The 19,099-nt window shown below is 48.5% G+C and overlaps 1 protein-coding gene across 5 annotated transcripts in view; it reads right to left on the bottom strand.

Moving 5' to 3' along the window:
- Sipa1l2 (signal induced proliferation associated 1 like 2) overlaps positions 1-17,980 on the bottom strand; it is a 169,932-nt gene extending 151,952 nt beyond the window's left edge. For 4 of the 5 annotated variants that reach the window (XM_052727790.1, XM_052727792.1, XM_052727793.1 and 1 more), the window contains exon 1: positions 17,354-17,482. The gene's annotated coding sequence lies outside the window, so the exon portion shown is untranslated. Of the gene's footprint in view, positions 1-17,353; positions 17,483-17,926 lie in introns of those variants that run through there. The other variant, XM_052727791.1, reaches the window with a different exon arrangement.
- Positions 17,981-19,099: the final 1,119 nt, after the last annotated feature.

The following is a 19,099-nucleotide window of genomic DNA, read 5'->3' as shown; positions in this document are numbered from 1 at the left end:
ATATACGAACTTCCAAACTACGACAGCATGAACAGAGCACGTGCCATCTGCAGCGCCTAGCTAAAGCCACTGCCCCAAGTCAAACGGAAGGTTCAACACACCTCAATGCTCTTCCTCTGTCTCAGCAGCCCTGCGCAGCTCTGCTCTAATCCTTGGGAGGGTCCCCAGGCCTCCCAGCTTAACTTGTAGGAAAAAGGAGCAAACCCAGCACAATGTCTGCAGCACACCTGAGCAGACAGCGGCAAGGAAAGGCAGCAGAAGAGCTGGGCCTGGTGCTGCACTTCGTGATCCCAGCCCCGGGGAGGCAAGTGTGGTCAACACAGCCAACTCCTCTCTCTGCCTGTCAACGCGTATCCCAAAATGTGGGGGAGCTGGGGGCTGGATGATAAACTCAACCTGTAGACCAAAAAGGCCAGGATGCCCCTCCTACCAAGACCATTGAAAAGTTCTCCTATGAAAAGTTCCCAAGTGTCATTTCAGCCAGTGGCCCACCCCCTCCTAATCAGCTAAACTGCCCAGCACAATCCACCGAGTTTTACTCAAGAACAGAAATGTTTCTATCTTCAGAGAAGGATAACTGTAGCCCAAGGCTGCATACAGTCTTAACAGACAGAACAAGACTGCTACTGCCAGACTGGGGATGTAGCTCGGCCTGTGCAGGGCTTGCAGGGAAATGTGTCAGGCCCTGTGTCTGATCCCCAGCACTGCATAAAACCAGGTGTGGTAGTGCACACTTGTAATCCTTGCACTTGGGAGACAGAGGCAAGTGATCAGAAGTGAAGATCAGAGCACACTGAGCTCATGAGTCACATGAGGTTATCTCAAATTAAAAAAAAAAAAAGTATATTGTCTTCATGGATGGCTTGGCATATCCTTGGGATACACAGGAAAACTAACCCAGGCCCAGGAATGCTGATCATGTTGTTACCAGCCCATGTATACTGTGACCTCAGCCCTCCATCAGCAGCAGATTCTGTGTCCCACAAGCCCCAGAGTGTAGCACAAATCTATAAATGGTCTTATCAAATAAAAACAAACCCAGGGCCAGGTATTGCGGTGAATGCTGAAAGATCAGAGAGACAGAACAAGCCACAGCTAACCTCACCTCGCCAATGCCTCAGCTGATCTCGTTTCCCCAGACTGGAAGCCTCTGTGTCCTCATCCAAATGGATTTCAGCTAAACTGCTGCTCAAAAGCCTAAAAGCTTAACCAGGCCTAGTTCCTGGTCCTCACACCTTATGTACCTTTCTGCTTCCTGCCATCACTTCCTGGGATTAAAGGCATGTGTCACCATGCCTGGCTGTTTCCAGTGTGGCTTTAAACTCACAGAGATCCAGACAGATCTCTGCCTTTGGAATGCTAGGATTAAAGGTGTGTGTGCCACCATTTTCTGGCCTCTATGTCTATCTAGTGGCTGTTCTGTTCTCTGACCCCAGATAAGTTTATTAGTGTTCACAATATATTGGGGAATACAATATTACCACACCAAAGCAGCCACTACTGAGTCTGAACTGGCACCTGGAAAGGGTATTTTAAGGGGCTAGCAGCCAATGGGCCTGCTGAGGTCCTCTCCTGTGGATGGAACAGAGCCCCAAACACCCACGGGATACCTATGAATGGCATGCAACTCCAAAGCCCTACTGTCATTCAAAAGGTCCCTGTTCCCGAGAGCCCCTCTGGCCCCTGAGTAAGCGATCACTATTGTTCCATTCACGGAGTACCCCTTAAGCCTTCTATTATAAGTGTGGATTTTAAACAGGAACTCAGATCTTTCATTACATCCTCTAATCTACATCCCTAGTACCAGGACTTTCTAAGTTAGTCTGCCTTCATTCACACTCACGTGGATTTTACCCTCCCTCCCTCCCTCCCTTCCTCCACATGGAACTAAACTGTACAACGTAGCAATGCCTTCAATACCAAAGGTTTGGAAAACTGACTAGGAAGCATATTATTAGAAAGTCTACTCTTCCCACAGTGAAAGAATCCCAATAGCAACACTAATCTGCCTTCTTTCACCGAGGGCTCAGCCTACAGATCTGAGCCTGGTCCAGAGGATCCCACTGCAAACAGCAGACAAAGGCAGCATGGTCCTGCGTGTCTGAGTGACAGACTCCTCTCAGCAATGCTGACAGTGAACAAAAAAGCTCCCCCATTCACAGGTGCAGCAACTGAAGCCCTGGTGAGAAGGCAGCTGACTTGGACACCATAGCCACGACACACACATTCTACAGTATGGGATGAAAGTGAAGCAATCAGAGGCCCAAGATCAGCAGCTGCACTTGCTCTGTCTTCCCCACGTCACATGACCTTCTTGGGAGTCATCTGCTATGGAGGCAGGTTTCAGGGAAGCCTTACTCATGAGCATCAGCATCAAACAAGATGTCATGAAGCCTGGTGTCAACTCCGCAGAAGTAGACATAAGCTAGTGATGTCAGTAACAACAGTTCCCAGCTTCCCCTGAGGTCAGGGAAGGTCATCAGGAGGATGAGGGTAAAGTGAGAGGGGCCCTTAGCTGATGTCAGTAATAACAGTTTCCTGCTTCCCCTGAGGTCAGGGAAGGTCATAGAAGAATGAGGGCAAAGTGAGAGGGACCTTTAGCTGACCCACCTCCCAGATGCTCCTTTCCTCCTCAGCAAGCCTGAGTGTGGACCACAGATGACCTGATGAAATGGGGACAAAGCCTTATGATAGAGGAAGAAGATGGCAGGAGCCTGGGTCCAGAGTGTCATCTACACAGAACTCAGGCTGTCAAATAGCAAGAAAGGCTTCTTGGCTGTCAGGAACTATACTTAGATGTGTCTTCTTGAGCAGGGAGAATACCTACCATATATGGCCAAGTTGGCCCTTTACACACACACTGACAACAAACATGTCAAACATTAGGTAGCAGCTGGTTCTATTGGTCACCCAAAGCTTCAGTGACTAAGGGTGTGACAAGGGGGCAGCTCATTAGGTCTAGAAAGTCACTTTTCATTCCATGGGGATTTTATTGCATTAGCCAGTATCACCTCAGCACAGCAGATCTGAAAATCTGGTCTTCCCGGTTTAGGTGGTTTGTTTCCTCCATAGATGACATCATCAAACCGAATCCAGGGAGTTGGAGCAACTGTTGTTGTGTTTGAACTAAAAATGAGTGCTCAGCTTCACAAGGACACACCCGTGTATTCTTTTCCCTAAAGTTTTCCAAATAGCACATACAGCTGAGCAGCTGAGCTCTACTGACCCATTTTCAGAAACAAAGCAGTCGGCCAGTGCCAGGAGCCCCTGCCGGCCCTGCCCAGATGGCAGCACAGAGGCCAAACACACCTGAGCCTCTGAGCACACCATGGTAAGACACCAGGCAGGCAGATGACTGGACTGGACAGGAAGTCACTCCTTGGCAGAGAAGGGGGACTAGAAATGTGACAAAGAGACCAGGTAGGAAACTGCTCTTGAAATCTTAGGCCACTGAGGATGATCCCTGAGCCCATGGGGAGAGCAAAGCAAGCAAAGAGGGCGATATATTTAAACGCAGATCTGAAGTAAATATAGTAATATATCCACACACAGCTGAAGAGTGCGAACCTTGTAACTGAGTTGCTATTTATATCTTCTCACGAACACGCAAAGCCTCACAGCAGAAAACTAGAAACTAGGGTGGGGGTGGGGCAAGCTGTCCAGGAAGGGGCACGAGAGAAGTTTCTGGGTAGTCAGTACACTTCACACCCTGACTGAAGTGTGGGTTACAAAGGATAACGCAGCTCTGCATTTCATTCTAGAAATTTCACCTCAGATAACGAATAAGTTCTGAACTTGTGTGCGACCTGCAAGCGGAAGTGCTCAGCGATGAAGGACACGGATTCCACACTTACAGCTCGCATTGGAATACAGAGTTGGAGCTGGCATGGCGGTGCACGTCTGTAATTCTACCATTCATGAGGCTGAACCGAGAAGGCTGTCATGAGTTCAAGGCCCATCTGAGCTAAATGGTTAGTGCCATACTTGGAGGACCCTCAAATCCTAACCATTTTCTAAAACTCAGCTCCAAGCTTACCGTCCCCCACAACTCTATCAGTACCCAGAACACAGGAACCGCTCCCTAATCCCCCTGACCCAGGCCATCAGAACAAGACAGCGCTGAGACCATTCTCTCAGTGACAAAAGCCTGTGAAAATGCAGTTTCAAGAAGCGGGTGTTTATTTTGGCTCAGGGTTTTGGGGTTCTGGGCCATCTCTGGCTGGCTCCATTGCTCTGGGCCTGTGCCAAGGCAGAATATCATGGCAACTGGGAGCTTGTGATGGAGGGTGGGGGTGCTTACTTCATGGTAGCAGGAAAGGGTCAGGGACAAGATATAATCTTGAACTGAAGATCAACTTTCTTCCAACCAGGCCCCATCATCCTAACAGCTCATTTAGCAATAACTAATTAATGATGATGAAGTTAATGTCCTCATGATCCAATCACCTCTCCACACCATCGCTTGGGATCAAGCCTCCAACACATGAACCACCAAGTCTAAATCCTTAGATTCAAACCATCACACTCTACTCTGAACTAGTCAGATAGGGAAGTTCCATTGAAAAAGCATCCATGAGTTTCTTAGAGATCTAAAACTATATGAACTGACTCTGACAGAGGGTTGTAGGATGAGGCTGGAGTCAAGGACTCTGCCTGCAGAGGTCTGGGACTCTAGAGGTTCCCAGATAACCTTGCAATCAATCATTCAACTGTTCTATCAATAATAAAAAGCCAGACTTTTAAGCGAACCTGTAGCCTATATCATCATTGAAGCTGACCGTAAGAGCTGGGGGGGGGTGGCGGTGGCTCACTTGGGAAAGTGCTAACTGTGTAAACATGAACACCTGAGTTCAATCCCCAGCTCCCAAGGGAAAACAGCTGGGCATGGCGGCACATGTTTGTAACCCCAGCACTGGAGAAGTGGACACAGAAGGAACCCGAGGCTCTCCAGCCAGCCAGCAGGGCTGACAATGAAGAGACTGAGGGTAACACCAAATGTTGACCTCTGGCCTTCACATGAACACACTCAAACACACACAGCGTGAAACTCTAGTTATCCCTTCCCTACGATGCTCCTTCCCTACGATGCTCCAAATAGCTGCAGCTACCTTATATATTTTTTAAAGTTACTTTTCTAGTTTTATATTTTCCAGAAAGAATAGGCAGATTCAGTATTTAGCATGGTAAGGCTGGCAGCGACCAGAGACTGCAAAGAAAACAAGTGGCCCTAGGGCTGCTGCTGCAGCAAGAAGGTGGAGCCTCAGCGTGCCCCGCCCCCTCCTCAGCCCGGACAAGTGCGAAGCCAGGGGGTCACAGGTGCAGCGACCCCAAGCTGTGCTTCCATGACGCAGCATGGCGCAAGATGAGACCTGAGCCCAGCCTCTCCCCACCTGCCAGCCTCACTCCTCCCTCACTGACTCAACATCCCCTCTGCCCCAGGCTTATTCTAGAAAGAACCAGGAGCTTTGGTGCCAAGCTAAAAGGATGGATTTAGAAAGCGCCACTGAACCAGACGCACAGCAGCCACCAGACATCGCCCAGATTTAACTGCCCTTAAATTAGTTGCAAAGCAGTTATGGGGACTGGGTGATTGCGTCAGAGCCCCTGGCTGGCCAGCTGCCAGCCTGAAACACACCCACCGCTTTCTCCAGCAGGGAAACAATATTTTGGCACACGGCCAGTTTCAGAAGCCGTCAAAGGCAAGCTTTGCTGTTAACGTTTTCTAATTCAGTGACAAGGTGGACACAGTCTATCCGGGCTGCATCTGCGAGGGTGTTATTTTCTTTGTTGAAAGCGTTTATTCTTTGGGTGAGTAGAGAACTGTGGATGAATCCTTTTAAATATTTAAATGCCTGGAATTTATTTAGGGCTTCACATTCAGCTGGCTTCAACAAAGATTATGCAAATGTAGCAAAGTAGAAATGAGAAACAAAAACTGTTTCCCTCTTACACTTCTTTTAATCTTGGCAGCGATTTTCAGAGCTGAAGAAATGGCCTCTGAAGGACCACCAGCTCCCAAGCTGGGCTGCTACCTCACGGGGATACCACCATCCACCAGCTGAGACACGCACCTCTACCCTCTGCACCCCGTTCTCTGGGACAGTACGCTAGCTGCCTCCATCACACTCCCATGCCCCTACCATTCTTTACCCTTCCCTTCCTCCCTCCTCCCTTCCACTCACCCCTCTTCCCATGAGGTACTGAGATCTGCCTTCCCCAAGGCAGCTACAGTGCCCAGGACAGGACAGAGCACCACAGCTGGACAGAGCACCCAAGAGAGCCAGGTTTGAAACATTAAAAACTCATAGGATCCAGAAAAAGCACACTTCTCACTAAGCCACTGTGTCTGGAACAAGAAACAAATCCCACTGGCCTCACCAAATTTCCACGTAGGAGGGGAAGATATGGCTCAGTTGATAAAGAGCTTGCCATACAAGCATGAGGACCTGCGTTGGAACCCTGGAACACACATAAAATAAGCCTTCCATGGTGGTGTATGCTTATGACCAAGAGCTGGGCAACCGGAAATAAGTGAGTCCCTGGGGGCACCCTGGCCAGCCAGCCTGGCTGAATCAGAAAGTCCCGAGTCACAAAAAAAAAAAAAAAAAAAAAAAAAAAAACTCAAGGTGGATAGTGCCTGTGGAACAATACTAGAGGCTGTCCTCTGGCCTCCAAAGGCATGTGCACACAGATGCATGCAAAGATGCGCATGTTTGTATACATAAACATACAGAGGGTTTTTTTTAAGTTATATATTTACAAAGGTCCCACATAAAGATAGGAGCAAGGAGGGAAAGACACAAAAAGTTCACACACAACTGTTTGAAACCTGCCTTGGTTCTGAAATGTCTCTCCCAGCTCTTCATTCTCTTTATATGTCAAGCACAACAGCCCCCTTCATTCCTACCCCTTCATTCCGATCAGAACTTTTAAAATAGAAAGCAGACCCATGATTCATAGAGAATGTCTTAGAATGGCCCTCAAATGAAATATGGTAACCAATTGGATGCCCCCACTCTTTATTTGACTGAGGCTGATCCCTCAGTCAGCTATGCTTATAGCATGGAGACAGGACCACGATTTTCAGATTCCATGCAAAACAGCGACCACTACTCTGCTAGGATATGAACTTTAAGACTCCTGCTAGCTGGGGTTAGAACTGGAGTTGCAAGGCTGGGGAGTTAGCTCAGCGGTGGAGTGCTTGCCTCAAACACAGCAAGCCTTGGGTTCCACCGCCAGCACTGGACAAACCAGGTGTGGTGGAGCATGTCTGCAATCCTAACGTGCAGGAGATGGAGGCAGGAGGACCAGAAGTTGAAGCCTGCAGAGTGCGTTCAAGACCAGCCTGGGCTGTGACCTTGTCTCAAATAAAAGCAAAAACTGTAGTTACATAGTGCCTGTCATATTTAAGTCATTAATAACATTCCAATGAACTTTGCTAGCATGAATCAAAAACACATAAGCAAGAAAGGGGGTGTGTGTCCTATAATCTGCAGACCAAATTTTCAAACATCCCCTTTTCTGGTAGAAACTTTCAGGATTAAGAAGGACAAAAGAGTACTAGCACCTCAGAATGCATTGCCCCACCCTCCCCCCACCCCCAGTAATCTATCAAGTAGCCCACAAGGCTTCCAAGAGAACTCAGCTTTCCCCCTCGGCCTCCAACAGGGCTGGGCCCACCTAGGGGACCAAATAGACACCAGGAAGGGGAGACCACCAGCTCATGGGAAGTGTACCATCTCCTCAAAACTTCAGTACTCTGGGCACAGTTCAGTAATCTCACTGGACCCATGGAGCCCTGCTAAACCCTCTGCAGGAACTCCTGCCTCCTACGCCGCAACATCTCCAGAGTTCAACGCCAGCTACTTCCTATGAACCTGGGAAAGATGCAGGAGGAAGTGCGAAAGGCCACTTGGGATGAGTCACAGTGGAATCCACAACATATTTCAACAAAAATCAAGACTCAGAAAGCTCCTTCACTTCCAAACCCACAACAGCAGTCATTTAACTACAATGGCCAGGAGCCATTGGTGTGGCAAAAACAGTTGAAACTCAGGGGAACACAGCAGGGAGGTCCCTGCCCACAGGACAGAGATGCTCTAGGGAGTAGAGACAAAATGCAGGTGTACAAAAATAATGCTCAGGGTGCAGGTTGGATATGCACCCTGCTAAGGAGGGCAGTGTGGGAGCACAGTACTTAGCTGGAAACCATCTTTCTGTATTCCCAGCCTTCCTGCAGCCTAAGGGCTGGTGTACCACTTCCTGTACTTGTTCCTATGACCAAATACTGGATAAGAAGCCACTTAGGGAGGGAAGGGCTTATTCAGGCTCACACTTTCAGGATGTAGTTCATCGTGGCAGTAAGAGCATGCAGCAGCTTGCTCACATCTCTGTGGGATCAGGAAACAAGAACTCAGGCTGGGACCATGGCCATGAACTGACATTGTTGCCATGGAAAATTAGGGCTCTTGGGCATCATATGCATAATTATGCATATGATTACTATATCATATGCATTATCCAGTGATCTATTGTGCAGGTTTCCACAGACTTCTGAGAGGTGTGGAGGGCCTGGTGCCCATGTTGTCAGCACAGTGCCTACCTTCTCAGTGCTCTAGGGCATGTTTTGAGTTTGGGTCCTGTGGAACTGTGGGATTCATGTGGTTCCAGAATAGCTTATTACCATGTTCATAAGCCATAAGACTTGTTCGCAGTTACCTACTCCTTCCAGCCAGGCCCTGTCTTAGTTAGGGTTTCTATTGCTGTAAAGAGACACCATAACCATGGCAACTTTTATAAAGGAACACATTTAACTGGGGATGGCTACAGGTTCAGAGGTTTAGTTCATTATCATGGCAGGAAGCATGGTGGTGCATATGCAGACATGGTGCTGGAGAAGGAGCTGAGAGCTCTACATATGGATTGGCAGGCAGCAGGAAAAGAGAGAGCCACTGGGCCTGGCTTGAGCTTCTGAAACCTCAAAGCCCGCCTCCAGTGACATACTTCCTCCAACACCTCCTTAATGGTGCCACTCCCTATGAATCTATGGAGGCCATTTTCATTCAAACCACCACAGGCCCTGTTTCCTAAAGGTTCTGCAACTTTTCAAAAGGGCAAAAGCATCTGGGGACCAAGTATTCAAACATGAGCCTATGGGAGACATTTCACATAAGAACAGGGAAGCACAGGCCCATCCCATCACACAAAGACAGAATGCCACTGTGAGGCTGTACTCAGTATGTAGATTCTGACTTTCTCATGCACTTCTGGATAGGCAAGTGACAAGTGATATCCCCTCCCAATTCTATGCAGGAGGTGGCTGTAATGGTGTGCTTTCTCCACAACCAAGCTAAACCAGTAACATCTCAAAGAGGCCAGTAACCCCATCACCACACCCAACCAAGTCACCCACAAGTAGTTCTAGGGACACAGGAGAAAGGCCCCCAGGAAAGACACAGATACAATAAGCACAGAGCCCAAAGAGTGGGTTTGCCCTGGATCCTTGGAAACTTGCTTCCATACAATAGAGCATTCTACCAGAGAGGATGGGCAGCAGCTGGTTCCAAATGGAGCCACACATTTCAAAGGGTGGCAAATGAGCCCCTGGGGTGTGAGAGAAAATACTTCCAATGCTACTCACTTCTAAAAACATCTTTCTTAAAATTCATACTTTTGCTTATATTTTATGATGTTCAAGACACCTTCGCATGATAAAGCACATGTGTATATATGCAGATCTAAGACATAATACACGTAAGTACGCATGTGTTTTATTTTAATTTCTGAGACAGGATTTCACTATGTAGCCCTGGCTGGCTTGAAACTCATAGAAATCCACCAGCTTCTGCCCCCCTCTTTGCTGGGATTAAAGGCAAGACCTACCATGCCCAGCAGCATATATGTACACACATGGGCACATATATATACGTATGCGTATGCACACACGTGGACATTCAGAGAGCTGACTGTACAGTGGAAAGAGCCTGCTCTACAAAACATCCATTGTTCATTGGATTAAGGCATTAAACACTTGTAACAGTAGCATTTCCCCCGGATGAATGACCAGAACTGTAATTCCTAAAATCCCTTATTAGACATTTCAACACAAAGAGGAATACAGCCCAGAGCTACTCCGGAACCACATGAATCGCACAGTTCCACAGGAACCAAATTCATAACACGCCCCAGAGCACAGAGAAGGCAGGCATTGTGCTAACAACATGAGCACCAGGCCCTCCACACCTCTCAGAAGTCTGTGGAAACCTACACAACAGATCACTGGGCATGCATAATGTTTTACATGCCCAGGAGGCCTCACTTTCCACAGTAACAATGTCCAACACTGGTTCTATGCTCTTTTAACTTAAGAGTAGTGGCTGTGATGGTGTATACCTGCGATCCTAGCACTGGGGCAGGAAGAATGTGAAATCAAGGCTGGTCCAGGAGACCCTGTCTCCACAACTGAATACACAATGTCAACCTGACTGCACTTAGAAGCTAACTAACTGATGAGGTACACTTCTAGGTGTGTCTGTGAAGGCATTTCCAGTGCATTAACTGGGTAAGGAAGACCTCCCATGAATGTGGGTGTCAACATCCCATGGGCTCGAGTCGGGATGGAATAGGGAAATAGGACAGAATCTGCTCAACATTGGGTCCTCCTCCGATCTTTGCTTCCTGTCCACCATGGTATGAGCTGCTGGGCCATGCCTTCCCTGCCATGAAAGCAGACAACTCTGGAACCATGAACACAATGAATTCTTCCCACTTCATGTCAGGTATTTGGTCTCAGCAATAGAAAGCGAACTAATTGACCTACTTTGGACTTCTGATTTCTTGAACACCACAAATAAAAAAGGACATTCCTCAGATGAGGTGGCAAACTCGAAAGGTGGGAAACACGTATGCAGAGCTCAAGATGCCCCTATGGCTGAAGGAAACCTGCACAAGGAAGAGATGTGGCTGTAATGATCAATATTGTAGTGGGGTTTAGAACCTTGTCACCCGAGAGACAAGCCTCTGAGCATGTCTGTGAGTGTCTAGATTTGGGGTCACCTAAGTGGGTCTTCAGATTCACCCCAAATGCGAGCAGCACCATCCATGGCTGGGGCTCCATACTGAGTAAGAAGAAGAAGTGAGCTTCGCACCGCTCTGTCTCTCTGCAGTGACCAGGGCCTCTCACTCCTGCCTGCCTGCTCACCATGATGGATTATACCTTCACTGTGAGTCCAAATAAACCCTCCGCTCCTCAAGCTGCTCCTGTGAGAGCAACAGTAAGTGTAAGTAACACATGCACTAAATAATGAAAACATCGGGAGAACGCTGTGGCTCTAGCTCTCTGTCTAAAAGCGACGGAAACAAGACCATGCAAAACTGAGAACAAGATGTCCAGCACTACTCGGTGGTTTTCCTGCACTTTCTGTTTGAGTCCTTCGAGAGGCACAGGGTCCCTAACATCTCAGAGCCAGTCAGCCAGTCACTAGGCATACATTTCCTAATCACTAACTATATGCAAAGCAGGTCTAACCAGGGGCACACTGAAACACAGACTCACTTCTGACTTAGAACAACTTGGTCAGCGGAACCCGCAGAGCAAGTTAGGCACCATCTTTCACAACAACCTGTGGGAAGGGGGAGAGACACAGCCAGCTATAGAAATCAAGCACTCCCCCCTGTACTAGTACTTGGCTGGAAGAAAAAAAGGGAGCCCCTATGGCTAAGGATCGCACACCGGATGCCCAGGCAACTGAAGAATCCCACCAGTGATGCAGGAGGTACAGAGGATGTTCTAAAGAACCGATGGCGCATTTCCTTAACATGCTGATTTAGTGGAGGGGAGAGCGCATGCTATGCTGCATGTGTGAAGGTGAGAGAACAATTTTCAAAAGCTGGCTCTCTCCTCCTGCCACTCAGGGGTTCAAACTCAGGCGTCAGACTTGGTGGCAAGTGTCTTCACCCTGCTGGACCCAGGCAGCACTTCTTTGAGAGGAAGTTAACAGAACCAGCCTCCGAATGGACAATGAGAAGAACTAATTACAAGGAAGTAGAACACAGCACAGTGAATGTCACAGAACAACAGAAGCACGTGTGTGAGGGGCTCCGGGGCTCCAGGACACACCACAACAGCAGCAGGGCCAGCCAGGAACACAGACAAAGAAGGTAAGCAGGACAGGCAGCCTCAGAGCACCCTGGTCCTACTCTGCATGCTCGGTATTAGGCAGAAGGAGCTCTGGTTACTGGGCCTCACTTTGACAAGTTTGTAGGAGAGATGAAATGGCTCTCTAGAGCAGCGGTTCTCAAACTGTAGGTCTCGACCCCTGGGGTGGCACATCACATATTTACAATACAATTCATAACAGTAGCAAAATTACAGTTATGAAATAGCAACAAAATAATTTTGTGGTTGGGAGGTCACTACAGCATATTAAAGGGTCACAGACTTTGGAAGGTTGAGAACACTGCTCTAAAGGATTTGTTCTGAAGGCCCTGGACAGGGTAAAATTCCAAAGAACATATAGCATACGGCTATTCCATAGCTCAAGAAACTTCCTAATGTCAGGCCTGGTGATACAGTTCTGTCTTCCCGGCTACTCAGAAGGCTGAGCCAGAAGGATCCCAAGTTAGTTCAAGACCAACCTAGGCTACAGAATGATTTCAAGGACAGCCTGGGCAACTTAGTCCTTTCTCAAAATAAAAAAAGAAGAAGAAGAAGGGCAGGTTTGTGACTCGATGGTAGAACACATGTCTAGCATGTGTCAGACCAGAGTTCAACCTCAAGTACTGTAAATAAAAACAAAAAACTGTCCAGTTTTCAATTGAATTTAAGTTGATTTGAACCCATCAAAAAGTGGGTTCCACCCCCCTTCCACAGTCTGCTGGGTGACTTCAGGAAGATCTCCTTTGGAAGTCATGTGGAGGCTGGCTGGGGACGTAGTTCAGTAGGAGGCGGGCCTGGTTTGTGCGAAGGCCCCAGGTTCAGTTCCCAGTGCAGTCAGAGATGGTATGGAAGGATCTGAGCACCAGAGAAACATGGGTAAAGAGGGCTGTGCTCTCTAAACCCTCCTCTCAGTGACATTCTCACTATCCTATGAGAAAGGAAGAGGGGTGTGTGTGTGTGTGTGTGTGTGTGTGTGTGTGTGTGTGTGTTCTCTTCAGTTAGTCTCTCTCTCTCTCTCTCTCTCTCTTTCACACACACACACACACACACACACACACACACACACACAGGAGGGATCCTGCCCCAATATACATCTTTTTTGGTATTACTTTCTTCTCTTACGCTGTTTTGAGACAAGGTACCAATCCTATAGTCTAGACTGCCCTCAAACTCCCAGCAATCCTCCCGCCTCAGCCTCTCTAGTGCTGAGATCACAGGTAAGAGCTACCACACCCAGTCCTATGTTATCTTGATTAAATGCACTGATAATAGTTAATAATGGCTACATTTAATTTAATTAATATACTTATACATATTTAAATAATATGCTTAGGGTGGCAATATCAAATGCATATCAACCTAACATCCTTAAAATTTGTTTTTGTGTTGACTTTTTAAAAACTATTTATTTTTACTTTATATGCATTGGTGTTTTGCCTGCATATATGTCTGTGTGAGGGCATCAGATCTTGGAGTTACAGACGGTTGTGAGCTGCTATGTGAGTGCTGGGAATTGAACTCTGGTCCTCTAGAAGAACAGTCTTAACTGCTGAGACATCTCTCCAGCCCCTTTTGTGCTTATTTTGTGAGAGAGGGTCCCATGTAGCTCAGGCTGCCTTTGAATTCCTTATGTAGCTGAGGATGGCTTTGAACTCCTGATCTTCCTGCCTCTCTGCCTCGTGGTGCTGTGATCATCAGAGTGTACCCCATGTGGCTTGGCTTTATTTTCTAAATCTTATGGAGGGATGGAAACAATGCTAAAGCATGGGGGCATAAACCTTAAGTCCTTTCCAGCACAGAGGTGCTGGCTGCCATGACAGTTATCCTCAGCTCACAGCCTGTCTTCCTTTCCATTACTCAGTTTTCTACACAATGCTACACAGGAAACAGGTCTCAAGGAGCAGTTCACCACAGAAGAACTCTAGCAGGAAGAAAAAGCCCTGCAGCATCAGCTCTGAACCCCTAGAGCACTGGCCACTCTGGGGGAAAGTCTAGGAGTCAGGATCAGAGGCGATCAATCGAATTTACCCTCGAAGTTCTGAGGCATTTGAATTCCAATTGCATGGCTACCTCTCCTTAAAAAGGGTCAAAGCCAACTGCAATTGGCAGAGAAAAGCAATTTCTGAGTCACTGATTTCAAAGGTAAACCTAGTAACTATAAATCCATATAAGGAGGTTCACTGTACACAAACAATACACGGAATCTAGCAAGACTCATAATCATGGGAAATATAAACCATCCCGGCCAGACAGACATTTTTATTGCTCTAATACATATATTTTAAACAATAAAGAAACAAAAGGGGCTGGCAAGATGGCACTTGCCGCCAGGCCTGAGTTCAAGCCCAGGAAGCCATGTGATGGAAGAGAATGGTCTTCTAGAAGTTGTCCTCTGACCTCCAACCGGACACTATGTCATGCATACACAGACACACTAACAAGTAAAGAGAGAGGGGGAAAGAAACCTATAGTTTTGGCGTCAAAAGGAACTGTGCTGTACTTTATCCAAACTCTCCTATGAACTACAGAGAACACTCCTCGAGGTTCCCACCCTTCTTCCTACTCACCCAAAAAGGAAAGGCCTACACAGGTACAAGAAGAAAATCTAGACCACGGCTTTTCTGTATTCTTTAGGGCTTGACTTCCTATTTCATTCAAGTTAACAAGCATAGTCCAAGCTTTCCTAGAACGCATTGCGTCTTTGTAAAGACTTGTAATCTGAAACTACCACCACACGGAGATCAGAAGTTCAGAGACAATTCAAGGCTTCCCAAAGCTGGGTTTAACAACTACCTGCTGGGCAAGTGGTGAGGGGCAGATCCATGCAAACGGAAGCACAATTCCGAGGCTAGTGCTGAGGCCCATGCATTTTCAAGCCAGTTTCAATTACTAGATCATTGCCATTTGTACTAATGCTTCCTCAGTTTCAGAAATAGATTTTTAAGTATCTCATCAACTGTCCCTTTTGTCTCAGGTGAGGAAGATTCGCCAGGTTACAGCAAGGTATCAAGGAGCGCTTCCAAAATCGTACCAGTGGGGCGGGGGTGGGAGTGGGGGGGGTGCTGGATGCCCCTTCCAAATATATATTCTGTAGCTTTGACCAAGATGATAATCCCACTCATGAGGCTAAAAGATACAGAGGGTGGGGGAAGCTCTTTACGAATGCCTAACATTTTACAATATCAAAATCAAAATCATGTTCTGAAAAACACACACTCAAGCCAGACAGTGCAGTTCCCAGGCCTGTACTCCCAAGCGGAAGCTCCACCTCCACACCTTAACCGATCCTCTGCTGCTCTCTTCATCCTCTGGAGCAAACATCTCCTGGGGTTCTTATGCAAGTTCACCTCACCCCATCTATAGGTAGCACGTGGGTAGTGAGAAAAGCCGTTCCTGTTTCATTCTGTTCCCCGCTTCCCAGATGTCTACTCAGCCGGGGGTTCCCCCACTTCCGCTATTTAAGAATACATTCTAATTTAGAACATACAAATTTAACATGTCATATTCTAAGCCAAGTAAGACACACAAGAAATGACAACTATGAAGCCAAATTCAAATTTCTTCAGCTAATAAGCCTGCCTATCTGGGCAAGACTTGGGGCTAGCTGTCAGGTTGCTTGTAGAGTAAAAGTACTGAACAAGAAGTGGGGCGGGGCGGGGCACACCTGTCATTCAAGCCACTCATGAGGCGGGAGGACCACAAGTTCAAAGCCTGTTCGAGCTATCGTGTGAGGTCAGCCTAGGCAGCTTAGTGAGACTCTTCCAAAATAATAATAATAATAATAAATAAATAAATGGGTGACTATTCTGAGATAATAATAAGTGGGGGCTGGGAATGTAGCTCAATGGTAGAGTACTTGTCTAGCATACCCAAGCCTGTAGGTTTAATTCCCAAATAATAATAATCTTTAAAAAAAAAAGCACTTAAGCCAGAATGCAAAAATCTGCTGGATGAGTTAACTAGCGGCAAGTGCACTAGTCATTAAAAGGCTGTGCTCAGAAAAGAAGAACCAGATCTCATCCGGGAGAAGGAAATGCAGACGTCCCTGACACAATCCTCAGTATGACTCAGGCAGACGCACTGGACTACAGATCTTCCTCAAATGCTGCTGGTCAACCCTTAGGCATAAACGGCTCTGCATGAGCCCCAAACTCAAGAGAGACTGTTCTTTCTCACCACAGAGCCCAATTCCGCCTGTTCCTCCAAACTAAACACAGGCAGCGGTAAACAGCACACGTATAAATCTATGCAAGTGTAATCATCAAACGCACCCTAGGACTCTACATTCTCCAAATAAGCCAAAACACGACGCAGAGCGTAGCGTAAGGAGCAGCTTGCTCACATTCACCTTTAGGTGGTAGACATCAAAGCCCACTTTTCCGTATTTGCAAAAATAACTGGTTTAAGCCTTACGGGGAGTGGTATATTTCAAACAAAGCAGCAGTTTGGGATACTTTCTTCCCTTTCATTCCAATTTGTAAGACGTTAAATAAATAGATAAATCCTAGCCTAGACTGCAGACGCAGGAAACTCAAGCGGGCAGTGCCTGTCATAAGAAAGCCATCTAGTGTTAAAGTTTAGAAGTGAAACCGCAGACAAAAGGAACATTTCTGGGACTATTTTGAAGTTACTGGGAAAACCAATGAGAATAACCAAGATGCCCCGTTTTCTGTGAATGACTTGGGTTTGGGGGTGTTTTTCGTTTTGCCTTATTCTCTCGCTGTTTATTCTTCTTTCTTAAAGCCATCCCTGTCCAGACCAAGTCAACTCTAAGCAGAATCTAAAGCGCCTAAGACCTGTTTTGACCAAAATCAGGTACCGCGGAGCCCCAATTCGTGAAGGCGCACTTGCTGTCGGTTCACCGGTGCTGGCGTTGGCCGGGGCTGAATTAATGTACCCGAACCCGCTCAATGACGACAAACGTCTCCCCGAAGGGTGACGCCAAGTTGTCCTCGGCTCTCGCTCTTGGGAGGATGAGCCGAAATTGATTCTCTGGGTTCTGCGACCAGGCTGAAATGAATGTGCCGGCGCTGCTGGGTAGCTCCCCGACCGTGGTCCTCACCCGCGAAGACGCGAGCCCGCGCGTACAAAGGAGCGGGAGCCCCGGGGAAGCGGCCCGCAAGTTGGGCGCAGCCGGGCAGGTCCGGTCCCCGCGCCCCGCACCAGCGGACGCATCCCGCACCCCCCGACACGCACCTCGGAGCAGCGGTTCTCTGGACCCCGCCAGGGCCGGCGCGCAGAAGCCGGGGCCTCGCCGCCCGCCGCCGTCCCGCGCTACCCATGAGCGCGCTCCCCGCGCGGCCGCTGCGCCCGCGGCTCGAGCTGTCGCCAGGCGCCGCGCTGCGTCCTCGGCCGCCCGGCTCAGTCTGCAGCCGGCTCCCGCCGCCGCCGCCCGCCCCGGCACCGCCCCCACGCGCTCCGCCCCCGCCTATTGGCCAGTGCTCCGACAGGCCCCACCCCGTGCGCTCCAGCCCCTTTCATTGGCCGGTGTCCGGAGAGTCCCCGCCCCTGGAACTCCGCCCACGCCCATTGGCCAACAGGACAGGCCCCGCCTCGAGCACTCCGCCCACGCCCATTGGCGCGCCTCCTGGCCAGACTCGCCCCTTGCTGTCGGGCGCGCGCGAGCGTCCTTGGAGAGCAATCGGCTGGTGGCAGAGAGCGCGAGGCCTCGGCCTGCGGGGGATTGGGAGGGTGGGGGGGGAGGAGGAGGTGACCCTCGGAGTGACCCGTCCTCTCCGGGTGTGGACTGTCAGCCCCGCAAGTTCTCACCTTGCCTGGCCTCCTGACGGTCGCCACAGCGCGGCGAAGCCCGGGGGACGCACTTGACGCAAAAGTCCAAGCCGCAGTTTGCGCGCGGGCCGGGATACCTGCGATGCTCGAGTTGGCCCTCGCCGGCCGGAAACGCCTGCACTCAGTGTTCAGGCCTTGTCTTTCCCCCAGGAAGCTTCACCTACCTACGGCTGGCTGCAGGAGACCTGGGTTGGGCCCTATTTTGAGATGCACCGGCTCGAGGTGGCCTAAGTGAGCAGGTGCAGGTGGTAGGATTTCCCGAGCCGGCTTCACCTTGTGTCCCCAGAGTCTCGATCTGGTTTGATTGGGACTTTGAGCTTCTCCCGGGAAAAGATAATGTTGTAATGTTATTTCTCCTTCCCTGTTGCAGTGCTTCCTACTACGCACTCACACCCTGGTAAAGTTTAAACAGAGTGGGTTCCCACCCACGTTGTATTTCTCTGCGGACACATTGTCCAATCCTTTATATATAATTTTATAGTACAGGTGTAATGCGTAGGAATTGGCCTGGTAAAACATGTCAGCGACCTGTATATGGCTCCACTCCTGAGATCTCCAGATTTTGAGATCTTTCTCGATGGTTGTCTCATACTTAGCGTTTGCAAGGTTGTGTATGCATTCAACAAACATGGAGCCTGATAAATGACCTATGCTACTGTGCTTCCTGGGAAGCTTTAAAAAAAAACAAAAACAAAAACAAAAATGGCCTCTGCTCTGTTGCTTTGGGGGGATGTGCAGATTAAACTCCAGGCGGGGACTGTGGGATACAACACCTGTGAGGAGGGCAGTGCATGGCCGTGGGCTCAGGGTATCTTAAAAGAAAGAAAAATAAAATGCTCTTTCTAGCAAAGGTTTGAAGATTGCTGAAGTTTCAAAGAAAAATACCAACCAGGAAGTATGCGGTTGAGCTTGTCTAAAGCCAGTGTGAGCCATATTCCTCAGCCTTTAAGAGCACTCACTGCTTCAGCAAAGGACTTGGCTTCGGTGCCCAGCTTCCAATGGCCGCTTACAAACATCTGTAACTCAAATTCCCGAGGATCAGAAGCCCTCTTCTGGCCTCTCTGGGCATTGCACCCATGTAGTACACATATATGAATGCAAGCAGTCACTTATGCCCCTGAAGCCTAGTGTGAGCTACCATAGGTTCATCAT

The sequence above is a fragment of the Peromyscus californicus genome, unplaced genomic scaffold, assembly GCF_007827085.1.
Source record: "Peromyscus californicus insignis strain IS unplaced genomic scaffold, ASM782708v3 Scaffold_8__1_contigs__length_139910024, whole genome shotgun sequence".
Classification (NCBI taxonomy): Eukaryota; Metazoa; Chordata; class Mammalia; order Rodentia; family Cricetidae; genus Peromyscus; species Peromyscus californicus.
This window is presented reverse-complemented; position numbering and strand designations above follow the sequence as displayed.